Raw genomic sequence first — 25,756 nt, forward strand, 5'->3', positions numbered from 1 at the left:
TGGCGGTAGGGGGAATAATTATATTTTGGGATAACAAGTTTTTAGAAAACAGAATGGAAAGTACATAGGGCTGGAAAGGGCAGAGTTTTAGGAACTGAGACAGAGTTAGAAAGAGATTATTTGTGGCTTTTACCACTGGTATTAATTGTAAAACATGACAGTATTTCACAAAAACTGTATCTGAATTAGATTATGTACTCTGAACTTTAATACACTCAACCAAATAATTAGAATTGGGAGGATTAATTCAGGAGAAGTTAATTCCATGAAACAATTTTAAGAATAAATTATGGTAGTAGTATAGGCTGTCTCTTATCTCAGCATATAATCTTGCTGTGCATATATTTTGCAGGGATTAGTCACAAACTTAAAATCCTTTATATTCAGAATTTCCTATATTACACCATCACGTTTCACCTAGGAAACTAATGCAAAAAAATATACTGAATAAGCTACAATACTGTTATGGATTAAATTGTGTATCCCAAAAATATGTGTTGGAATCCTAACCCCTATACCTATGGCGAAGAATGTTGAATACACCACAGACTGCCAAAAGAACGAACAAATCTGTCTTGGAAGAAGTACAGCCAGAATGCTCCTTAGAAGTAAGGATGGAGACACTTTGTCTCATATACTTTGGACAAGTTATCAGGAGGGACCACTCCCTAGAGAAGGACATTGTGCTTGGTAAAGTAGAGGGTCAGAGAAAAAGGGGAAGACGCTCAATGAGATGGACTGACACAGTGGCTAGAACAATGGGCTCAAGCATAACACCAATGGGGAGGATGGTGTGGGCCAGGGCAGGGTTTTGCTGCGTTGTACGTAGGGTCCCTCTGAGTTGGAACCGACCTGAGGGCACCTAAAAACAACAACATACCTGTGGCAGTGATCCTATTTGGAAATCAGGTTTTCCTTGTTAGGATAATGAGGCCCTATCATTGCAGGGTATGTCCTAACCTAATGCCTTCTGGGAGCAGCACAGAGACAAGCAAGCACAAATGGAGAAAACAGATACCACAGGAAGATTGCCAAGCAAACGAGGAACAAGGAACGCTGGGGCTGCAGAACTGGAAGAGACAAGGATCTTCCCCCAGAGCCTACAGAGAGACAGAGAGAGAAAGCCTTCCACTAGAGCTGACGTTCTGAATTTGGACTTCTAATCTCTTAAACTGTGAGAAGATGAATTTCTGTTCTTTTAAGCCATCCATTTGTGGTATTTCTGTTAGAGCAGCACTAGTAAACTAAGAGAAATATCTACGGTACAGTGTCGTATAGAGTGTTAGGGAGAGATTGGGAGAGTTGGTGGGTAGGGAAAAAGTGACAGTGTGTTCAAAGAAATAAGAGTTATTTCCTTAGATCAATATTTTAATATTGCCAGTTCGTTGACTGAATGAAAGGATGGATAAACGAATGACATACTCCTTTGTGGCGAGCAGACTGGGTTTGAGCTTCGGCTGACCTGGTTCGAATCTATCTCTCCTGTGTAGTGAGCTGGGTCACTTTCCAGTTCTGCGGCTGGTGGAAAGTTACTGAACCTCTCTGGGGCTTAGTTCATCCTTTGCTGATACCTAATTCACAGGAGTATAATCAAGATTAAATGAGATAATGTGCTAAATGATGTTCATCTCCTCTCTGCTCTCTGAAGGTAAAATAATAGTCACAAAAAGCTAAGTAAAATTTCAAGGTAGTGCATGATTAAAAGCCAAGTGAGTCATATAGACCAAGGCTAGAGAGAGAATCCCTGGTTTAGGAAAAGGAGACAGAATGTGGGCTGGAATGAATAGGACAGGTCTCACTGGGAGGGGGACTTTGGAAGATCTGGTAAGATGAGATGGGATGAGCGTTCGGGGCAAGGGATACGCCTTGAGCAGAGACACTGAGGTGAGCACGGGCACAGCAATGTCAGGAGACAGTGGTGAGCTTAGACTGAAGTGTCCTGAGTTGGGATGTGCTGGCAGGTGATGTTGGAGAGGCAGGAGGGGCCCTCTGTGCCAGGCTGAGTCTGGAATTGTACTTTGGGAACGAGGCAAACAAAAGCAGTGATGTCTAGAGGCCTCAGTTCAGTTTAAGATGACTTTTAAAAATACTTTTCCCCCAAGGGGGTAGAAATATTTACAAAGGGACTTGAATGAGCTCATTAGAGAGACCTGTTATCACCTCTTACAAGGATCACGCTCCTGCCTCCCAAATCCGTCAGCCCTGCCAGGCCTCTGCCTGGGCCGGCAAACCGCAGACGTGGAGGACCAGGTGGCTCAAGGAAGGCTGTGAGTTAATACATGTCAAAAACCAAGAACAGTGCCTGGGTAACAGAAGGGACCAATAAAGGAAAGCCACCCAACAACTGTGAAGGCGTCCTCTGATATTTCCATTACTTGAGTAAATTCTTTATAAACTACAATGGTCAGTGTACTTTCTCTGTATTTTCTGTATCCTTTAAATTTTACTTTGTTCCCTTTGTAGAGAAAGAAACTCTTCTTTTTGGTATGCCAGCATTTTCTTAAGTCTTCTGGTCCCTCTGTCATTTTATTTAAAGTGATTGAAGAACAGAAGTCATTGGTGAAGGACTCAGAACACTGTGTCTAGAGAGCTTACAGGTTAAAGTCGGGCACGCATCAAAGGTGGCCAGCGATTCAAGGAACTTTGAAACAGGGCAGAATATCTTTGCAGAAAATGACACCATCTTTTTTGAGTTTGCATGGTATAAAATAAATCTAGGGGATAAAACCATAAAATGCTGAGAATTTCATCTTAATTATAATAGCATTGTACTTTCTTAAATGCATTTTATTCAAGTATAGACAGTAAGTTAATGTTTATAAAGTGACGATGGATATGTTTATAAGCTGACTAAGTAACAGCGCGTAAAGTTTACCGATACTGTATTTGTCAGTTAAGACACTTGCCCCTTTTTAATGAAAAACTATGATCTGTCTAGTAGAACTTCTGTTTTCAGAGTTGACCATTTGGCCATACACCTAAGTGCACTTCTTCTATAGCAAACAAAATATTTGCAATGAAGTTACTGTGACATTTTAGATCTGTATACCAATGACACGTGGAGAACTACACAGTCTGTAGAGCAGGTGTAATTCTAGAAACAAGTATCTTAAATCACAAGATTTAAGAATGTTTAATGTTACTGTTTGTTCTCTTTGTCATAAGACAGACTGAACTTGTTAGTATGTAGAATAATGGTATTTCCTTTAATTCAGGGAACGTTACATAGAAAATTCAAAACCACCCAGCAGGAAAGGTCATTCTCACTATTCTCATCCAATTTGCAGAACCAGCATCTCTCTTCTTCCCGGGAATCCTGCTTTCTCCATACCTGTTAAGACAGTTTCTTTAGAGAAGACCAAGCATTGCCACTGAGGATGTGCTTTGCTCTTCTGCCCTTTATCTGTTTCTTGAATCACCTTTGCTCCTGGGTTCTCAGGCTTTGTGCTTACTGCCTTTTGTGATTAATTTTATATCATCACTTAGACAGGTTGTTACATTGCCATGTTTCCACTGCAAAAAGGTATATGGACGTATGTTTGTATGCTCCGTAAGGAAAAGGACAATGTTTGGGTCACCTCTGACACCTCGTACCACCTGCCACCTGTGAATTTTAATCAAAGTCTACTGAATCAATGGATTATTCTGACAGAGCGTGGGGGGAAATCAAATATTCTGAAACACATGGTTGCTGAATACACACTTGACTGTGCAACAAACACAGTTAACTAAGGTAGCTGGGATGCAAATCCACACAGTGTTTACTTTTCATTAGCAACTTCCAGGACATTATGCACAGGAGATCCATAACCCTAGAGTCCAACTTACTGAAATCGGACTACGTCCCGAGCGTTTCCAGTTTCCATGGAAGCTGCCTCTGCACTCAGCTCTGAGAGCCCTCCCCGCCCGTTCTTGGGAGAACTGAGCCTCCGGATCACCAGCACATCTTGTAGATCCCTCTACTTGGGCATGTCCTGCCTTGTTTGCACTCTGTCCCTCTCACTACACCGTGAGCCCTGGATGGCATGGCCCCTCCACTGTTCGACCTATGACATTTCACATCAACTCCGGGAATACAGGCCGCCTTGTGTTTGTAGAAAGAATGAATGAATGAATGAATGACAGATTACCTCCCTGACACCAGTCCCTCTCCTCTCGCGCTCAGTCTTCAGTGTGTGGCTGGTCCAGCTTTTTGAAAAGATAGTCTGACCATGTCACTGATCTTCAGACAGTTCTTCCCTGTGCTTTACAGGCGTATCCCACTCCTTACCATGGCATATTTGGTTCTTCAGACTCTGTGCCCACATCGCCTTTCCAGCTTCATGGTCTGACATTCCTCCCTTGCAATCTAAGACCTGGTTACACCAAATATTTCGCTCTTTGTGGAATATGTTCTGCTTTTTTGTCTGCCTAGAACACCTTCCTATTTTTTTCTATTTTGATGTACATCTATTTATTCTTTATGAAATTCTTTAAAAGTTGCTTCCCTTCCACGTAATAGTAGTTAAGAATGTAGCTTTGGAGCCTAAGTTCAAGTTCTTCCCCTGTCTCTGCCACTAATTGTTTGTATGACCTTGACTAAGTCACTTCCGTTTCCTTACAAATGGGGATAATTACAGTATATACTTCAACAGTCTGTTGTAAATAATACATTAGTTGATTCATAGAAACCATCTAGAACAGTGCCTGTTAATGTTAATCACTGTTACGATCACTTTCTTTTACTATTCTAGCAGTAGACACATCATATTACATGTACAATTATTACATGTGTACCCAAATATTTATCTATTCAGTCGTTTGAATTAGATCTACTGTTGCCTTTCTGGTTGGACTTGCAGACTGAGTAGGGACACAGAAAGGTGTGACATAAAGGAGGTGCCTCCCAGACAGAAAGGGGCAGTGGAGGTAGGGGAGCAGGAAGTGAAGAGTGAGTGGTCAGCCATTACAATCCCAGATTCTCCCACTCAGGGAGGAAATCCTGTGTGTGTGTGTGCGTGCGTGTGTGTGTGTGGTAAACACTAGAGAAGCTTGAGGGAAATGAGAATATTGGTAAAGAATAGTGGTGGGTTGTTGCAGTTTGTTTCTCAGGGCATAGCCCAGGGATGTCTCAAGTCACATCAGAGATTGGAGGTGACAGCTCAAAGCCAGGGACAGGATAGGAGACGTGGCTGACTCTCAGTGGCACCAAAGTGAGCTGAGTCTGGGGAGTCTAACCAGTAGCTAGGAGTTCCTGGGTGGTGCAAACGGTTAACACACTTGGCTGCTAACCAAAAGGCCGGAGGTTTGCATCCTTCCAGAGGTATCTCAGAAGAAAGGCCTGGTGATCTATTCCCAAAAAATCAGCCAATGAAACCCTACGGGACACAGTTCTACTCTTACAAACATGGGGCCGCCATGAGTGGGAGTTGATTCGATGACAACTGGTAAAGCCAGTAGCTAAGCTTCAGAAGCAATCATCATGTGCTATCAATGCTAAGAGAACAGACCAGAATTAACTCCACCCATGGACACCTCAACAACAGATACAAGGATAGAGGTCCATGTCCAAAGACTATCTGAAATGGCCTACAAGCCCAGCTGAGAGTCTGCAGGAGCGAGGACAACATGAAGCTGATAGCAGATACTCTACCCAGCTAGTAAGAGGCCGTCTAAGCTTTTCCCTTCACCCAGACGATGCCAACTAGGAAGGAGAGAAAGGAGTACAGGAAGCGAAGCACTAAGTATCTGCTAAAAATAGATTTAGTTTTGCTGCTGATATTATCTTAAATAAAAGAGACTGAATTTAAATCACTCTCCCCCACCTCTCCTACCCACTTCTCAGGTCTCATGAGTGGAAATGGAGTCTCTAAAGCCAGAGAGAACAGTTAGAAACAATAAAGACGGTTACAATGTTTTGTACATCTGAGGTGTTCATTTCTACCACCGCCCCCAACACACATGTACACATGTTTACAATCTGCCTCTCTCATTAGGTCTGTCTCTCTTTATATCTGGCCCAGAACTTAACATGGCACAGGGTTTGTCACATAGACCTGGGTGGATGAATGGGAAGGAGGGAGGAAGGGAGGGAGGGAGGGAGGGAGGGGGGGAGGCAGGAAGGAAGGAAGGAGTAAATGAAGGAAAAAATTGCTCTTTATTAGTTCATTTACTCCACCCTCTCTGCATCAAATGTCCTCTATTTAAGTGTGTTTTTCTGGAAATTTCTGCAAAATATGTCAAGCAACTGTTGGTTTCAGACCTCCCGGATTTAGTCATCTGGGAGTACCAAGTCATTTTTGCATGACTTTAAATCATTCATTTCAATCCCCTTTTGATTCACAAGTGAGAGCCAAAATCCCATTTACGGTCAAATGACTTGCCCAAAGGCAGAAAGTGATTGAATTGCCCACTCATCAATCCTAACTTATTTAGGCTCATTGTTCCTTTTTTCCCACTGAAAGGGGCCTTTGATTTCATTTTATCTCCTGCACTCTCAGGTCATGAAATGTGTCAAACAAGGGCAAGATTATTAGGTCTACTAGATCCTGCCTTGTTCCAGGGTTGTGTATTGTGACCCACAATATGCAGCCTAGCGGTTTCTAGAATGGCACTGTTTGTCAGGCTCAGTACAGCATCGACTGATGCTACAACTCTCTTTAAGGCTTGGGAAGAAGGCGAGGAGAGGACTAAGAAATTCTTTAACGCGAATTCTTGAGTTTAAAATTTTCGTACGTAGAGAGGTTCAAAAAACATAGAAAAGAAAAATTTGAACAAAACAATCTTGAATTCTTCAGGTAGTTAAGGCTTCAGTCTTGGAATGCACTATCAGCATGAGCACCTAATTTGAGCAGACTGACTTAGCAAATTAAAATATTGATCATATTGTTACATTTTGTTTCAAGAGAAGGCACTACCCGAAGTTATTCCAGTTGAAATTGTCCATGAGGGTAGACATGTCATCCTGTCAGTGTCCCCTGTGGTGTGCTGGCAAATGCTTAACAACTGGTTCTGATTAGTCACATTTGCTGATTTTCCTGGTGTAAACACTTCTACCACGGACAATTTCAAGCTACAAATTCTAAATCCCTGAATGTGGAGTGGGGAAGGGATGCCACAATCAGCTCTCACAAGCCAGCAGCAGCAAAGCAGGCACTGACATCTATCGAATGAAAGATGAATTCAGAATTTAGACGCCCTTAACAAATCAGAAAATAAGGAGCTGTTCTTTGTGGCTTACAACATCTTAATAGCGTTACTGGCTAATTTTATATGTTTGGAGAATAAATTTCTCATATAAGAATTTGCATTTATATCTATCATATAACTCATAGGGACCCTATAGTATAGAGCAGAACTTCCCCGTAGGGAATCAACTAGAAGGCAATGTGTTTGTTTTGTTTATCATATAACTTGGTTGATCATACCAATCTACAAGGTTTTCAGACTCTTGCCTGAATGCCCTGATCCTCTAGTGCACAAGTTAGTTTAATATGAAGTGACACACATTTATTTCTAATTAGGCATTTTAAATCAGAACAAGATTTTATCTCCTTTAGATCACTCTAAATTGAGTAAAAATGAATATAAAAAGAAACATGAAAATGCAAACCAAGAAATGAATAAAAAAAGTTTGTATTATTGAAGTCACTGAAACTAATCCTCCTACTTGAACAAAATCTCTGGCATCTGTCATTTACCTGGTTCTTTTCCTTTCACCTTCTCTCATTCATAATTACTTTCCTGCTGCCTCCTCATTACTACCCGAAGGTCCGAAGCTATGGTTAACAGATGCCTGCTCTCAGTTGCATTAGGTAGGTTGTGTTGAGCTGCATGAATCAAGAAGTTAGGGCAATTCCACAGTTGGCTGGTTAATCGAGTGGTTCACCAGTATCATCAAGGAGCCAGGTTGTCTCCAGTATTCCTCTATGCCACCTGTAGAGGGTCAGCCAGCTCCCCTCCTGATCACAAAATGGCTGCAGAAGCTCCAGGAATCACAACCAGACATGGTTGCATCCAGAAGCAGAAAAAAAAAGAACAACTTTTTCCTTTGTCTCTTCTTAAGAGGTAAGAAAACATTCTTAGAAATAAGTCTTCTCTTTTTTCACCCTTAGAATGGAGTCAAAAGCTCCTTCTTAAGCCAGTTACTGGCAATACATGTATCTACCACAACTGGCTTATTCTATCTTTGTGCCCTGGAGATAAGAAAAGAATAGTTGATGGGGAAGGCCACTAAAAGTGTCTGCCAAAAGCAGTAACCTAGAGGAGTTGGAAACATAGCCAACAATAGGCCATGAGACACCCACACTTGAAAAGCTGGTACATTAGTTTCCTGTGGCTTCTGTCCCCCAGGCATCTGTCACTTTGTTGTACTGTGGGGGTTCGCGTGTTGCTGTGATGCTGGAAGCTTTGCCACTGGTATTCAAATACCAGCAGGGTCACCCATGGCTGACAGGTTTCAGCTGAGCTTCCAGACTAAGACTAGGAAGAAGGACCTGGTGGTCTACTTCTGAAAAGAATTAGCCAACAAAAACCTTACGAATAGCAGCAGAACATTATCTGATATAGTGCCGGAAGATGAGCCCCTCAGGTTGGAAGGCACTCAAAATACGACTGGAGAAGAGCTGCCTCCTCAAAGTAGAGTCAACCTTAATGCCGTGGATGGAGTCAGGCTTTTGGGATCTTCCTTTGCTGATGTGGTGTGACTCAAAATGAGAAGACACAGCCGCAGACGTCCGTTAATAATCAGAACGTGGAATGTATGAAGTATGAATCTAGGAAAACTGGAAATCATCAAAAATGAAATGGAATGCATAAACATCAATATCCTAGGCATTAGTGAGCTGAAATGGACTGTTATCGGCCATTTCGAATCAGACAATCATATGGTCTACTGTGCCGGGAATGGCAATTTGAAGAGGAATGACCTTGCATTCATCGTCAAAAAGAACATTTCAAGATCTATCCTGAAATACAATGCTGTCAGGGATAGGATAATATCTATATGCCTACAAGGAAGATCAGTTAATATGACTATTACTCAAATTTACACACCAACCACTAAGGCCAAAGATGAAGAAATTGAAGATTTTTACCAACATTTGCAGCCTGAAACTGATAGAACATGCCATCAGGATGCATTGATAATTACTGGTGATTGGAATGTGAAAGTTGGAAACAAAGGGGGATTAGTAGTTGGAAACTATGACCTTGGTGACAGAAACGACACCAGAGATCACGACAGAATTTTGCAAGACCGACCACTTCTTCATTGCAAATACCTTTTTTAACAACATAAACGGTGACTATACACATGGTCCTTGCCAGATGGAATATAAAGGAATCAGACTGCATCTGTGGAAAGAGACAAGGGAAAAGCTCAATATCATCGCTCAGAACAGCCAGGGGCTGACCGTGGAACAGACCCTCAACTGCTCATATGCAAGTTCAAGTTGAAGCCAAAGAAAATTAGAACAAGTCCACAAGAGTCAAAGTATGACCTTGGTATATCCCACCTGAATTTAGAGACCATCTCAAGAACAGATCTGATATGCTGAACACTAATGACCGAATTTACAGAGTGAGAAAGAAGATTTGCTTTGTGTGTGTGTATGTTCTTGGGTTTTTTGTTACAGCAGCTAATTTACCTTAATGGCTTCAGTTATTTTCTTTATCCTTGATTGAATATCTTGGAGGTAATTAATGGGAAATACTCTTATATCCTGAACAAGAAGGTACAGGTCTATGTGGCTGCACTGGCCTGGATTTAAGCTTAAAACCTAAGGCACCATGGAATCCTGTGTTGCTTAATCTCCTATGTTTATGCTGTTGGGGGCTGAGTTCTTGACTGCTGGAGTGGAAGTCACAGAGAGACTCAGCATAACCAGGAAAGATGTTGGACTTAGGCAATTTGTTGGATTCTTTAATGATATTTCCTATGGATCGAATTGTGTCCCCCAAAAATTTATGTTGAAGTCCTAAGCCCTGTAATTGTGAATGTGACCATGTTTGGAAATAGGGTCTTTGAAGATGATATCCATCAACACGAGGTCATACCTGAGTATGGTGGGTCTTAATCCAATCCGAGTGGTATCCTTAAAAGAGGAGAAGAGACACATAGAGACAGACAGAGGGAAGATGCCCATGTGAAGAAGGAGTTAGGCTGCAGCTGCAAGCCAAGGAATGCCTAGGGCTACCAGAAGCTAGGAGAGACGAGAAAGGATCTTCCCCTTGAGCCTTTGGAGAAAACATGGCCCTGCTGATACCCTGAAATCAGACATCTAGCCTCCAGAACCATGAGACAGTCAACTTCTGTTCTTCTAAGCCTCCCAGTTTGTGGTACTTTATACGGCAGCCCTAGGAAACTGATACAATATTATTTGCTTGATGGTATTTAGATTGTCCAAAAATGTAATTTTAGTCAATGAAATGTATATAGCTAATTAAAAAAAACAAAGTTTTGGATGTATACACAGAGCACCATGCTAGGCCCAGTTGGAGACACAAAGAGGAATAAGACATATCCCTACCTTTCAGGGGCTTACAGACTAGTAAAAAAGACAAACTCGGCCATCAGTAAGTTACAGCAGAATGGCATCAGGGCTACAATGGAAGGAACAAAACTGTTAATGAGGATAAGGGAGAAGAAGAGTGATTCTGATGGTAGCCGGAAAGTCCTCTTAGAGGAGGCAGGATGTAAACACAGCCTTGAAGACGATGTGATCAAGGATCTAACTGCTAGCTGCGGGGGAGGGTGCATCAAAGCCACTAAGGGAGAGGAAGTATCTTGAGCAAAGATGAAGAGAATTAACAAGGTGCATCATGAAAGTGGCATAAGAGGAGGCTTAAAAGGTAGGCAGATCTTGTGTACCAGCATAAAGGGTTAGGACTTTAATCTGTAGTCCAGAAATGGCAAAGAATTTCACTTGCACATTTTGATGGTGGCTATCTGAAGCTTTGTTTGATGCTTCTGAGGCCCTTTCTGGGCTCTGTTAGAAAAAGCACCCCACTGCTTGGTTGTGCACACAGGTGTGATTGATGATACCGCTCCATGTCTGCCATTTCTTCTGCAGGCATGGGCGGGAAGCCATGGAAGAAGCTGAAACAGGAGAGTAACATGATCACTTCAACTTTGGTGAAGGTGGGGTCTATAACCATTCTGGTAGCAGATCAGCAAGGAGGAAGTGTGATCTTCTAGGTGAGGATCACTGAGAGCGTCACCTAAGCTGCGATGATGTAGACACAGAGGAAGGACCCCAATGAGCAGAGAAAGGCCCCAGAAGAAAATGCATCTCTTCCACCACTGTGCTGCTTCTAACCGGGTCAAGCGTAGAATACATGTATACATGCACATCCATGAATGCTTGTTAACGGCGAGTTTTCACAAGCTTCAACAAACATGTTTGAAATGACTCTGCGCTGGGGAGGACAGGGCCAAGAGAAGCACCACTGGTGCATACGCCCCCAGACATCCATCTCTCCAACCCCCACTGAGCACCTACACTCCAGGAGGTATGGGCGAGGAGCTGGGTGACAACAGGGCCATGGTCCCCACCTGAAAGGAGCCGCCCTGAGCTGTGTACCATCAGATGAACACCCACCACCTCCTCACTTTTGGTTTGTCATCCCTGAGTGGCCATGGAAGTCCAGGAGGAAGCTTTACGGAAGCCACTTCTAAATTACTCTTTGCTACGCTGGACATGACATCTGCTAGGGGAAGTCCAGACAAGCTTCTGTCTAACCATGGGTTGGGCTGTTGTCTCCTGCAGAGACTGAGGGGAGAATCAGGGGGCTGAAGTCCTAGAAGAGCACATCAGACTCTCTTCTAAGAACGTGAGGTTAAAAAAAAAAAGTAAACCAAGAATCACCTTGCAAATGCTCCCATAACAAAGATGCATTAGATTTATTTCAGACATTCAGCTGAGACTTTCAAACAGTGATTTTTTTTAAAAAAAAGAAAAAAAAGTTTATAACCAATTTATTATTCCATTCACATTAGAAGTCACAGTTGAAGATTTTTTATTTTATATACAAAGAGCTAGAGCACTGTTTCTTTTGTTGTGCAGATGTCTTGGATACTCCATTCAAGGAAGATCACTTAGTCCAACTTAATGAAGCCTATATCCTTCGCATACTGACGGAAACACTGCGGGCACATATTGAGGCCGTACTTCCGGATCAGACCGTGCCGGTCTGAGCACACGCGGCAAGAGCAGGCACCCTGGCCGAATTTTCGAGGGTGACTCCAGTAGAGCTGCTGATGACCCATCTTGCTTTAAGGGATGCACCAAGGAAAAAGGTGCAAACAGTGATTTTTTTAAAGAGAGAAATGTTTCCAGATTTTAGTAAATACTTCTCAATTTACTTGCATCACGAAATACGGCATCATTTTCCGTGTAACAAATGTGATACTGTACAGAAATTAGATCTGCTGGGTATTAAAGGATGGGGAAGGCCAGAGCAGTCAGAGGAACCTTGAGAAGAGATGGCCTGCAAACCTCAGATAAATGCAGAACGGCCTGCCAGCGGAGTCTGTATGAAACAAACAGATGCAGCTGGAGCCACACTCTATTTCCAGCGCCAGGTAAAAAATAAATTTCTCATCTTCAAGCTATATGCATTTCCACTCACATCCACTGTAGCTGTTTAAAAGATGCAAGGCACATGGGCTTTTGGCCTCATTCTTTGTCTTGAGGTCTTGCTTTCACAGGAAGCACAGGAGAATAACCTTACATATCGCCCAGTGTTGACGAGAAAGGACCTACCCTGGTACTTCCAGGATGTGTACAGTCCCAACAGACAGCCTGCAGAAGACTTGTCTGGGAAAGAGCTTTGGGTCTCCTCATCCCAGCTTCTAGATTATCCTAAACTTGCCCAGACAACTTCTATTGACTCGGCCTCTCTCTGTGCATGGATGCATGCCTTCTTCCTGAAGTATTCTGGTTATGTAACCCTGTATTTCATTGTCCAACAAATACTGAGTGCCTCCTGAGTGCCCTAACTAGGTGCTCTGGATTCAAGACAGGCCCAGCCCTCCTCTCAGGAACTCACAATCAAGTCGGTAGATTCTCCCAGGGGAGCAGCTCTTCGGGGGGTAGGGCGAGCACCTAAGGGGAACCCTCACTCCTCTCTTGCCACACAGAATCAAGGCCACCATACAAGGGTAACAGCAAGAGTCTGAAGTGTTCTAAACATATTTTCTCACATACCTTTCTAATCTACCAACAAACGAGTTGCCATCAAGTCAATTCCAACTCATGGCGACTCCATATGTGTCAGAGTAGAACTGTGCTCCATGGAGTTTCCAATGGCTGTGATCCTTCAGAAGGAGATCACCAGGCCTGTCTTCCAAGGCACCTCTGGGGGGATCCAAACCACCAACCTTTCGGTAGTAGCGAGTGCATCATCGTTTGTGCCACCCATTTTCTCATATTTCTTTTCTATTGTGCACTTTCTTGCTTAATGTTACTACACGTTATTAATCATTCTGCAAAAGGGTTCTATGAAAGCAATGCAGCCACGAGAAAGGCCACGTTCTATACAACAGTAATCGTCAGACTGCAGCAGGAAAATCCGACCTTCAGTAATATCTGTGATCAGACAAAGAACAGTCACTACCCGTGAGAGCACGTGAGAGCGGTGGCTTCCACCGTCATTCTGAACACCCTTTATTTCCTAAGTGGGAGACACGCCGGGAGGGGGCAGAAAGGTTTACCAGCTTTTGTCGAATCTGAAGGACAGAAGCTGCAGCTGGCTAAACACGTATAATTCTTCTCTCTGGATTCTGATATCTGAAGTCTATCAGAGATAAATTTTTATTTTGTTCACCCTCATCAAATTGGTAAGGAGCCCTGACTGCATAGTGGTTAAACCACTCGGCTGCTAACTGAAAGGTGGGCAGTTGGAACCCACCAGCTGCTCCACGGTGGGGGAGAAAGATGTGGCAGTCTGCTTCTGTAAAGACGACAGCCTTGGAAACCCTATGGGGCAGTCCTACTCTGTCCTATAGGGTTACTATGAGTCAGAATCAACTCGACAGCAGTGGATTTGGTTATCAAACTTTTTTTTTTTTTTTAAAAAAGCAGGGTTTTTTTTTTTTTTTTCCCTGCTGTTGTCTACCTTGGACATCTACTCTGCATTTGCCAAATTCATTTTCAGCTCTTCACTTGCGTCTGGCTGCATGCGTGTTGGGGAGACCCCTGTAGGCATGCCCCCCGTCCACTACACCCGTCTCGTGGCCCCACCCTGGAAGCTGCTAGTGAAAGAGACAATGGACCCCAAACCCCAAGGGAGCTGGGGTCTCACCCCCACCTGGTTCTTTTCCCCACAGATCAAAAGCAAAGTCACAAACTTTAAATTTAAAGGGAAAATAAACCTAGTTAGACTGATTTTAATGCCCGCAGCAAATCTTCATGCACATTTTACTCTCAAAATCACACAAAGTAGTTTGCTTAAAACAGTGGTTTGTCCTAAGCATCGAAAAATTGCTGAAGAAAAAGAGCCGTTTGGAAGGTGAAGCACACATGTTAACTTTTTCACTTGGAAACAAGACCGAGATGATGTGTAATGATGTGGTAAGTAAAAGAGGAAAACTGCGAAAAAAAATCAGGAAAGACTGTGGAGACTGGTAGCAGTTCAGAACGACGATGCTCCCAGAAATGCCTCGCTTTTTCCCTCTTTTTAGAATGAAAGTATCAAAGAAAGGGAAGAAGGAAATCAGGTAAACAAATCTGGCATCTATTTATTATAAGTAAACCACGGTCTGGGGCGAATGGGGGGAAATTTCCTTACTCCCGACTCCCTGACTTGGTGCAGATTTTTAGGACGTGGAGTGCAGTGAGGAAGGGGCAGACAGTACCCGTATGTGTGGGTTCAGTGCTATGGTTCACTCCATCACGCATAATCACAGACGAGATACTGGAGCAGGGAATTAAAACTGGCAGGGAGCCTGCTTAGTTGGCTGTCTGGGCTTCCTGAGATATTTGGGTCAGTGAGAAGTGAGTGCTACTGAACCCCCCACGACATGGAGCCCCATGCCTCCCTGTCACAACCTCAGGCCACTCCATCTCCATGTTACAGCCATGGACCCACAGCAGTCATACACTTTCTAGGCTAATCCGTGCAATCATGCCACAAGGTGTCCGCTGTCACTTCAGGCAGTGGCACCTGCCATCTGAATCCAACACCTTCACAAGCAAAAGAATGCAAAGTCGAAACACAGTATGACTGTGAGGGAACAAAGACCTTGCCGGAGACAGTGTGCATCTTCTTCCTGGAGGGGAGATATTAGGAGCCCTGGTGTCACGATGGTTAGCGCTCAGCTGCGAACCAAAAGGTTGGCGGTTTGAACTCACCAAGTTGCTCTGTGGGAGAAAGACCTGGCAATCTGCTTCTGTAAAGATTACAGCCTAGGAAACCCTGTGGGGCAGTACTCCTCTGTCACATGAGGGTGCTGTGAGTCAGAACTGACTCGACAGAACACACCAACAATAGGGGAGGTACCACAGCCTGCAATTATTAAACTAAACAAAGTGTTTATCTGTTTACTATCTGTCTGCCCCACTAGGCTGTAAATTCCATGAGAGCAGGGGCTAAGGCTGTCCTGATCATCATGAAATTCCCAACAGAGTGCACATTATTGAGCACAATAGTATGTGCTCAACAACCATGTGTTGAAGGTTGAATGAGTCTCTATCCCCTCCTTCCTTCAAATGGTTCGGGTCCGTTTTCCATCCCGTAACCAGCAACAGGCCTTTATCTAGCTGTAGGGCACAGATGAGCTTATTAAAAATGCCGCACCAGCAGAAATACAGTAGCTGGTTGCACATAACTACTCTTAAAAAATAAGAACTCTTGAGAGAAGAACTCCAATATTTGAGGATATTAAAATTGATTGTTTATAATTAGATAATGTTACAATAAAATTAAAAAGTATTAAAAGGAAACACTGTGAATGTGGTATGTTAAAATAGATTTTTATAGCAAGATAATGTCAACACGAAATTAAATACACAATTTATTTCAAAAATGAAAAAAAAAATCATTATATAGAATCTGACATAACAAACCAGGCCATTTTTCCCTAAGTGGACATGCTTACTAATGAATGGTAAGCAAGAAGAGTTGCATCTCCCTTGGACTACCTTCTCAGTCAGGGCGAGAGAAGAAGACGTGGGCCGGAGCAAGGGTCAGTGAGGATACTCTGAACACCGATGATGTGCATAATTTGTACCGTGTGAGTAGATAGGGCTGGGACGGGTGGGTACTGAAGGTGATGCACATAGGAATTAATGATTTTTGAGAAAGTTTACAGTTAAAGATTTACTCAAATTCAAAATGGATGTGATAACTCCAGAGAGCATGTCAGACCTGCGAAAAAGATCTGTGTGCATTTATTCTCTTGTTAAATTATTCAGCAGTGACTTTTATTGTTATTGCTGATATTATTATTATAATAAGGCCTAGCATTTACTGGGTGGTGCAAAAGGTTAAGGGCTCAGCTGCTAACCAAAATGTTGGAGGTTGGGGTCCACCCAGAGATGCCTTGGAAGAAAGGCCTGGTGATCTACTTTCAAACAATCAGCCATCAAAAACCCTGTGGAACCCAGTTCTACTCTGACACACGTGGGGGCATTATGAGCCAGAGTAGACTCGAGGACAACTAGTTTTCGGTAGCCTTTATGGAGTGCTTACTCTATGCAAGGAAACCCTGGTGGCGCAGTGGTTAAGAGCTACAGCTGCTAACCAAAAGGTCTGAAGTTCGAATCCACCAGGTGCTTCTTGGAAATTCTATGGGGCAGTTCTACTCTATCCTATAGGGTTGCTATGAGTCGGAATTGGGTTTGGTTTTTGGTTTACTCTATGCAAAGCACTGTGTTAAGTCATTTATATATACGTGACTAGCCCTCACAAAACCCTACACGATTGGTCCAATGACGATCCCCATTTCATAGTTGGAAACACTGTAGCTTAAAAAAAGTGATGGCAATGAGGGGCTAACTAGGAATAAAGAACTATGGAAAGCACCGGGGATAGAATGACAAGTGCGACAGTTTCTCTCCTGCAGAGGACGAAAATACCAGAGTTAAGGGTGGATGGGAGAGCACACAGGAGGGATTCTAACTGAGAAGGACGGGGCAGGCATCTTGAGGAGCCCATGGTGCCTTCCTGGAGGCAGGAGGGCATCCCAGGCAGAGGCAGCAGGGGTGCAAAGGCAGAAGTGTTAGAGAGTGTTGCCTCGGGGGTGGGGGGCAGCCCAGGCTCAGGCTGGACATCGGGGGCAATGATGAGACACAATGCTGGACGGAAAGGAAGGGGTCAGATTCTGAAGGACCTTGTTAGGAGTTTATTCCACTAGGAAGGAAATGGAAAAATGTTAAACGGGGGATGGGAAATCGGATAATGTATATCTATGACATCTACGACTAGTGGATTATTGCATCAGTCAATGTGGTCTGAACCTCGGGGGTCAGTGGAGATGGTAAGGAGAGGACACATCTGAGAGATACGTAGGAAAGAGAAGTTAAAGGTCAGAGTCAAGGGTTTAAATGTGAGGGTGAACTTTTGGCAGAAAAGCAAAGTGACACAAACATAAAGGATATTGCCCGTTAGATAGGTGCTCTACTAAAAAAAAAAAAAAAAAAAAAAAAATCTGTGTAAGTCCAAAAGGTCAACGTTTCATCCAAAGCAAAGATGAGAAGATTGGGGGGCAGGGAAACTAGAGTAGTACAAATGGAACAACCAGAACACAAAGAGAATGTTGGCACAATGTGAAAAATGTCACTACTGGCATTGAGAAATTTGTGTGGAAGTTGTCAAACGGAAACTTTCTGTGTAAACTTTCACCAAAAACATACTAAAATATTATTTAAAAAAAAAGTGGGGGTGAGGAAGAGTAGGTGTCAAGGGTAAGTCCCAGTCTCTATTTTGGGTACTCTGTGCATGGTGCTGTCACTTAACCTGGTTGGGGAACGAGGTGGAGAACAGATCTGTGGGGTGACAGGGGCAGGTGGGGGACGGAGGTCGTAGGGTGGCGGGTGAGGGATGAAGGCCATACTCCATCGTGGACATATCGAGCTCTGAAGCAGCTGCTATGCACCACACCGGGGGAGCGGAGATGTTTCTGGATGTGTGCGCTTGGAGTTTAGGAGAGAAATCTGGGCTGGGGCGACAGCTCACGGGGGAAAGCACAGTTCACCATGAGGGCGAGCCGTCTCCTGGGACGTACCCACAGACCCGGCCAGCAGAGGAGTGGAGCCTGGCAGGAAGCTTGAGGAAGGGCCACGCAGTGAGACGGTCAGACTGGGAAGCCGCTCAGGGAGGCAGGAGGGTGACCAGAGGCGCGGGAACTGCAATAAGGGTTTGGAGGAGTCAGCGAGAGGGAATTGTAGATATTTTGTTGACTGATGATGGTACTGGGCAATAAAGAGCCAGCGAGGGCTCCTTTTTCTAAATGTAGCATTTTTCGAACAGTTATGATACTAAAGTAGGAGTGCAGTAGGAATGCAAAAGATCATTGGAAAGCAGTGGACCTTTCAGTACTAAACATACTGAGAAGGGAAAAAAGATTGTCTGGGTGATTTGTTATTCTTTAGTAAATAAAAGTAAAAATACGGCAAATTTAGAAAGATTACTGAGAGGTAGTAGCTTCGAAATACTAGAACTGTGGTTTAAACGCAGGCTGTTGCAATCAAGGCAGTCACTTGGTAAAACATCCACTGCTTAAACTGGTTTCGGTTCATTTCTATTTACTTGCAACCAAATGAGCTTTCATTAAAACACCATACCATTCTGCCCCTCAGACTATACGAAGAAACCAAGCTGGGAGATACGTATGTACATTTGCTTTTATTTTATTTTTATTATTTTTATGAGGGTGGCAAGGAATGGAGGACAGTCAAAAACAATTCCTGGTGTTTTGAATAATTGGTTCATAACTCCGTATGTTGATGGATTTCTCCCTGCCCTCCCCCCCCCGCCCCCCCAAAACTGACAAGGTGACTGGCATAGTCACATAAGAAATATTTTCACATTTACAAACAAGTTGTGCTAATTATCAAAACTGTTTTAATTAAATGTTTCAACAGCCGGTCTGTGCTCTTGGCAGTTGCCCGTAAGATCACACCATCCTCAGAACCGGCGAAGACTGAGAGTATGCTGTTTTCTTTGCACTGTTATCCTGACAGCTGAAATGAAGGGCAACTCGTTTGTTAGTAATTATTTTCCATCATAGGGTCCTCTAAGGATTCCTACACTTGCCAATACAAAGACAACTTGCCAAAGACATCTGAAACGGCCGTGGTCCTCACTTGGCTTTACTTGGGCAGCTTTCATTTATCTTGAAAAAATGAAGACTTGACGCTGCTTAGCTGCTGCTTTTTGCAGAATGGGGAGGAATTAGGGCAATCTGGCATTGGCATGGCTGTTGACTGTTGTCAGCCTAAATCCTCGCAAAAACTGACAGATGAAACAACTAGGATACAAACCCAGAATCTGTAGACAAACACTACAGCGAAATAGTGCGCGAGGTATTCTCAGGGACCGAACCATGAGGAGGGCGGGACGAGCATGGCGGCTGTGAGACCTCCGCAGTATCAGCTTCTGTGCAGGAGGAAGCAGAAAGCAACACGGTGTCTCCTGAATCTGAGAACTGTACCTCTACCAACAGATACTGGAGAGAAAAGCAGGGCAAGAGAGGGAACGAGGAGAGGGCGGAAAGGGGTCGAACCTAAATAATCACCAGTTCCCTCCCAGCAGAAAGCCCTCCACTGAGAAGGAAGTGCTGGAGCAGAATTTAAATTGAGCAGCACAAGGCGCAAAGGAAAGAGAACGTCCAGTTAAAAGTAGGGAAAGACAAGAGCGAAGGCGGATCATATAAAGCAAAAGGTTATTATTATTTTTTTAACCACTTTGTAGAGACAATAGCAGAGGAATATCCAGAGCCTTAGAGCTAGAAAAGCCATCTTGCCCAATAGCTCCCTTCTAAAACACTAGAACTAGAGCAGGATGTTGTCAAATCCCACACAAAATTATTATAAAAAAGAGAGTCAAGGGCATAACACTGCCTCTATAGATAATGACAGCATGCTAGAAAGACACACCCTAAATAGAAAAAGCAGTAACCTAATATTTTAAAATGAGATAAAATAAGTTTAAAATTCATAAAAAATTTAAAAAAATCAGAATTAGAAAAAATCAAAAAACAAAGTGATAGAACTCAGAAAAGAATTTAATATGCAAACGATTCAAACCTCCAGAAACGCAGCCTAAGTTGGAAGGAACACAGGAAAGAATAATCACAACAGATAATAGTTTACAAGAAACAGAAGATGGAAAGGAGGAAAACGTTCAATAACAAAAAGCAACAGAGAGTGATAAAAAGGATTTTAGAGAAAGTGACCGATGAAGATAGGAAAATAGACTCAAGCTACATAAATCCCCAAAGAAGAAACCAAGTCAATGGAACAGAACAAGTACTAAAATACTGTATTTCAAGAAAACTTTCCTGGGGCAGGGGGCTCAAAACTACATATTTAAACGGCAGAGCACATTCCTGGGTAATTTAACCCTGAAAAACGCACACTGGGACACATTTTAGTAAAATTACTAGACTTTAACTAAAAATAATAAAATCAAGGAACAATTACCAATTCACTTAATGGCCATCAAACTTTTCGAAAATAATACTTTACGTCAGAGGACAATGAAGTAAGTCAAGGGAAAAATGTCTTAAGTATTTTCTATCCAGCCATAATAACTTTCTAATATAAAGTCTCAATACACTAAAGGAATATTCAACAACTCAGGGAATGTTGTTCCCATGAAAACTTCCTGAGGACTCTACTAGAGAAAGAAATTCCGACAAGGAACCATGTCTGGAGCGGCATTACCGTGAGTATCGGTGGTGAGAATGAAGTATGTACTTATCTGTCAAAATGAGAATAAGTGATAGTAATAAGGAGAAAGTATTGAATGTATATTTTTTTGGAAATTGAGATAAAATAGAAATAAAAAAGAAATGGGAGGGAGGTGGATAGGGAAAGCATGTGGAAATGAGAATAAGTTTGCTGATTGCCATACAGCCATTAAATGAAGTACATGAATATTACTTCCAATCAGATGCTGTGGGAGACGTGAAACGGGGAGAATTCAGTATTTTGAAAAGTATGACAGACCACCCGTCTATCCCTTTGTCATAGTGTGGTGGCTTGCATGTCATTGTGATGCAGGAAGCTATGTTACTGGTGTTTCAAATAACAGCAGGGTCACCCATGGTGGACAGATTTAAGTGGAACTTCCAGAATAAGACAGACTAGGAAGATAGGCCAGGTGATCTACTTCCCATAAAAGCAAAGGAAAACCCTGTGGATCACAATAGAATATTGTCTGATATAGTACGGGATGGTGAGCTCCCCACACCCCCGCAGGTTAGAAGACAACAGTGGACTCAGCATGCTGGTGATCATGAGGAAAGCGAAAGACCTGGCAACATTTCACTCTGTTGTACACGGGGTCGCCATGAGTCAGAAACAACTCAGTGGCAACTAACAATAACAACAGAAGAATGTATAGTATGCTAACATTTTTCTAAGAAAGAGGGATACGGTCACACATACACACACACACACTGGCCTATATAAAAATGGAAGGATAATCCCTATCATTTTACAAAACAGTTGCCTATCGGGGATGGAAGCGAAGGGCGATGGCACTCTCCTATCAGATCACGACTATTAGTAAATCCCTTTCTCTTCTGTAAAGAGAGCCATCTAAAGACATGCTCCTGGGAATGTGGTTCACTGGTGTGAACAGATGCTGTGTGTCGCAAACCACACAGAGTAGCCTGAAATTGAGTCTCATTCGTAAACTAAACATAGTGCCATGTACAACAGGAAAGGCAAAGAGATATTTTAAAAGTGGAAGAAAGGAGTGAAAAAAATCTCAATAAAATATTTGTTAGGTCAAAAGGAAATAAAACCTAAGGATTGTTAAGAAATTTAAAAAAACGGTAACTCTCCCCTCAATTATGTACCGTCCTCTGCTTCAAAATGACGTCTATATTCACATCTCTATTAATATTCAGATCCGTAACCATCTCTCTCTCTCAATCAGGCCTCCATCAACGTCTGTAACAATCACCTGGATGGAATGTTTTTCCGTTTTTTATATTTGCCTACATTTGATTTTTAAACTCAGGTGGCAAGTGTGCGTGCCATGCTTTACTTATGAGGCATGAGTATAGAAATGGTAAAGTTTCATCTCCTTTGAAACTTTCTTGTTGTTGCTAGGTGCCCTCGAGTCAATTTTCCACCCATAGAGACCTGATAGCAAATATGGATTTAAGAAGGATGCAAAGACATTCTTAGTATTTTGATGACTTTTTAAGACTACGTCACAATGACTTATGTTATAGTCAACGCCTCTTGCTGCGTGCTGTTGAGTCGATTCTGACTCACAGTGACCCTATAATTACTAGCGTTTAATAATTATATCAGCACAAACTATAAGCATAGTGAAAATCTGATTACACACTCTGCTTTCAGAATTTCTTTTCCATGGAGCTGTAACTGATATTTCACTGATGTTTTTATATCCATCATTGTGTGCAAATTTTATGTACATAATTATGTGCAAAATAGCTTGATCATAATTTGTGATTAGTTTATGCTCTTATATGCTGATCTTGGTTCTTAAAGTTTATTAAGGTGATGAGTTTGATAGAGTCAATCCAGGAAAAAAATAAATAAACTGGATGCCAACATTTAAAGAAGGATAACAGCTCTCCTAGCCATGAGTGTTTTTCTTTTGTTGTTGATGTTGATAGGTGCCATTGAGTCAGCTCTAATTCATAACGACCCCACGTACAAGAGAAAGAAACACTGCTTGGTCCTGCACCATCCTCACAATCACTGCTATGTTTGAGCCCATTGTTACATCCACTGTGTCAATTCATCTTGTTGAGAGTCCTCTTCTTTTTCGCTGACCCTCTACTTTACCAAGCATGATGTCCTTCTCCAGGAGCTGGTCCCCCCTGATAACATGTCTACAGTAAGTGAGAGGACGTCTTGCCATCCTCGCTTCTGAGGAGCACTCTGGCTGTACTTCTTTCAAGACAAATTTGTTCATTCTTCTGGCAGTCTATAGCATATTCAATATTCTTCACCAACACCATAATTCAAAAGTATCAATTCTTCTTCAGTCCTCCTTATTCATTGTCCGGCTTTCACATGCATATGAGACAACTGAAAACACCATGGCTTAGGTCAGGCGCACCTTAGTCCTCAAAGTGATATCTTTGTTTTTTAACACTTTAAAGAGATCTTTTGCAGCAAATTTCTAGATGGTAAAAAATTTTAATATATTTTAGGATCAAATATGTTTTCTGATTTAATTTAATATCAGGCAATATATTATACCTGAAATAATAAGAAATACATTTTGACCTGATATTACTGACTTTATGAAACACTATACAAATATTTGAGTTTAATAGAAAAGACAGATCTAAAGAAGTTTAAATTAGTTCACTTTACCTAGTATATATAAAGATATTACAACTTATTATAATATCTATGTCCAATATATTTGAACTGATAAATTTTGCATGTCTTGAATTCAAACTGAATAGCTAGCACATCGTGTTCAATGAAAAACGAACTTTGATAGATGTAGGTTTCCTGTCAAATTTAGGAAAGATGGAGATACTGTCATTTTGTAGTTTTTCTGTGATTCGTATGTCATAAAATATTGTCACTAGCTCCTGTAGGTAGTATGTTTTATCCAAATCCCATATTCATCTTTAAAATCATTAATTAATGGAAAATTCAATTTAAAGAATTTTATTTCGAGGATTATACAAATCTGTTATCATTACACATTTCTGGGTGGCGCAAAAGGTTTGCACTCAATTACTAACCTAAAAGTTGGTAGTTCAAACCCAACCAGCAGTGCTGTGGAAGAAAGGCCTGGCAATGTACTTCATAAAGATTACAGCCAAGAAAATCCTATGGAGCAGTTCTGCTATGTAACACAAGGGGATCGCCATGAGTCCGAGTAAACTTGACAGTAACTACCATTAGAGAAATACTTCCAGTTCTATAAACAGCTCTGGCATCAATTTTCTAAATTAAGTGGCTGAATCTGGTGGCAGATGTGAGGAATTAAAAACAAAATCTAGACTCTGGAATTGGTTCTTTCCTCACTGATTTCTTATTGATAATGCTAAATTGAAAAAAACAAAGAGGTTTTCAGACTCCTAGAAGTGGCTCTTTCTCAGTCTTCCAGTGGACAAAAAATGAATCCCATTTCTTCCCTTTCTCTGCTCCCCACTGCACGGTCATTGATCTGGGAAGCAAATTATACCTAGCTTATCCCTTTTATAAAAATCAGAAAATAAGGTATGTCATGGAGAAGTCACGTAACAATATCATACTTGGAAGAAATGGGAAATACCAGTGAACTATTCAGAAAGACTCCTACAAAATCTGGAAAACACCACCCCTTGAGCTGGAGAATAGACATGGTACAGGGTAGGGGGCTATCTTGGGGGCAACCTAGTCTTGTCTGGAGAACTTCTTCCTCATCAAATGCATTCACTGTCAAAAAGAACATTTCAAGATTTATCCTGAAGTACAATGCTGTCAGTGATAGGATAATATCCATATGCCTACAAGTAAGACCAATTTATGTAACTATTAAAATTTAAGCACCAACCACTAATGTCAAAGATGAAGAAGTTGAACATTCTTACCAACTTCTGTAGTATGAAATTGATTAAACATGCAATGAAGACGCACTGATAATTAGTGGTGATTGGAATGTGAAAGTTGGAAACGAAGAAGGATCACTAGTAGGAAAATATGATCCTGGTGGTAAAAACAATGGCGGAGATCACATGATAGAATTTTAAAAGACCAATGACTTATTCACTGGAAATGCCTTTTTCAACAGCATAAACAATGACTTTGCACATGGACCTTGCTAAATACAATACACAGAAATCAAATCGACTACATCCGAGAAAAGAGTCAATGGAGAAGCTCAATATCATCAGTCAGAAGAAGGCAGTGCAGAACAAACCATCAATTGCTCATATACAAGTTCAAGTTGAAGCTGAAGAAAATTAAAACAAGTCCACGAGAGCCAAAGTAGGACCTTGAATATATCTTATTTGAATTTATAGATCATCCCAAGAATACATTTGATGCACTGAACACTAATGACCGAAGACCAGACAAGTTGTGGGATGACATCAAGAACATCCTATGTGAAGAAAGCAAAAGGTTATTAAAAAGAAAAAAAAGACCAAAGTGGATGCCAGAAGAGACTCTGAAACTTACTCTCGAACACAGAGTAGCTAAAGTGAAGGGAAAAAATGATGAAGTAAATGAGCTGAACAGAAGATTCTAAAGAGCAGCTCGAGAATACAAAGTAAAGTATTGCAGTGAAATGTGCAAAGACCTGGAGTAAATAAAAGCAAAAGCAAAGTACATGCTTGGCATTTCTCAAGCTAAAATAACTGAACTAAAAATTCAAGCATCAAGTTGCAATACTGAAGGATTCTACGGGCAAAAAATTGAATGAGGCAGGAAGCATCAAAAGAAGATGGAAGGTGGAGAGTTCCAGCAAAATGGCGCTCTAGGCAGAACACCACGCCGTCCCTCCACAGCAAAGTTCCGAAAAACTAAGCCAAACAGAGAATACAACAATCCTGAAACCCTAAAACATCAAATGAAGAGATAAAGAACTCAGCCAAGCACCAAATGGAGTGAGAAAACTG

The 25,756-nt window shown here is 41.9% G+C and overlaps 1 protein-coding gene and 1 pseudogene across 1 annotated transcript in view; both read right to left on the bottom strand.

Moving 5' to 3' along the window:
* The window catches only part of PACRG (parkin coregulated), a 514,304-nt gene that overhangs the window by 305,279 nt on the left and 183,269 nt on the right, over positions 1-25,756 (bottom strand). The gene's annotated exons all lie outside the window — the stretch shown is intronic.
* LOC111820063 (40S ribosomal protein S29 pseudogene) lies at positions 11,768-12,247 on the bottom strand (annotated as a pseudogene).

Source organism: Trichechus manatus, unplaced genomic scaffold (assembly GCF_000243295.1).
Source record: "Trichechus manatus latirostris isolate Lorelei unplaced genomic scaffold, TriManLat1.0 scaffold00002, whole genome shotgun sequence".
In the NCBI taxonomy this organism is placed as follows: domain Eukaryota; kingdom Metazoa; phylum Chordata; class Mammalia; order Sirenia; family Trichechidae; genus Trichechus; species Trichechus manatus.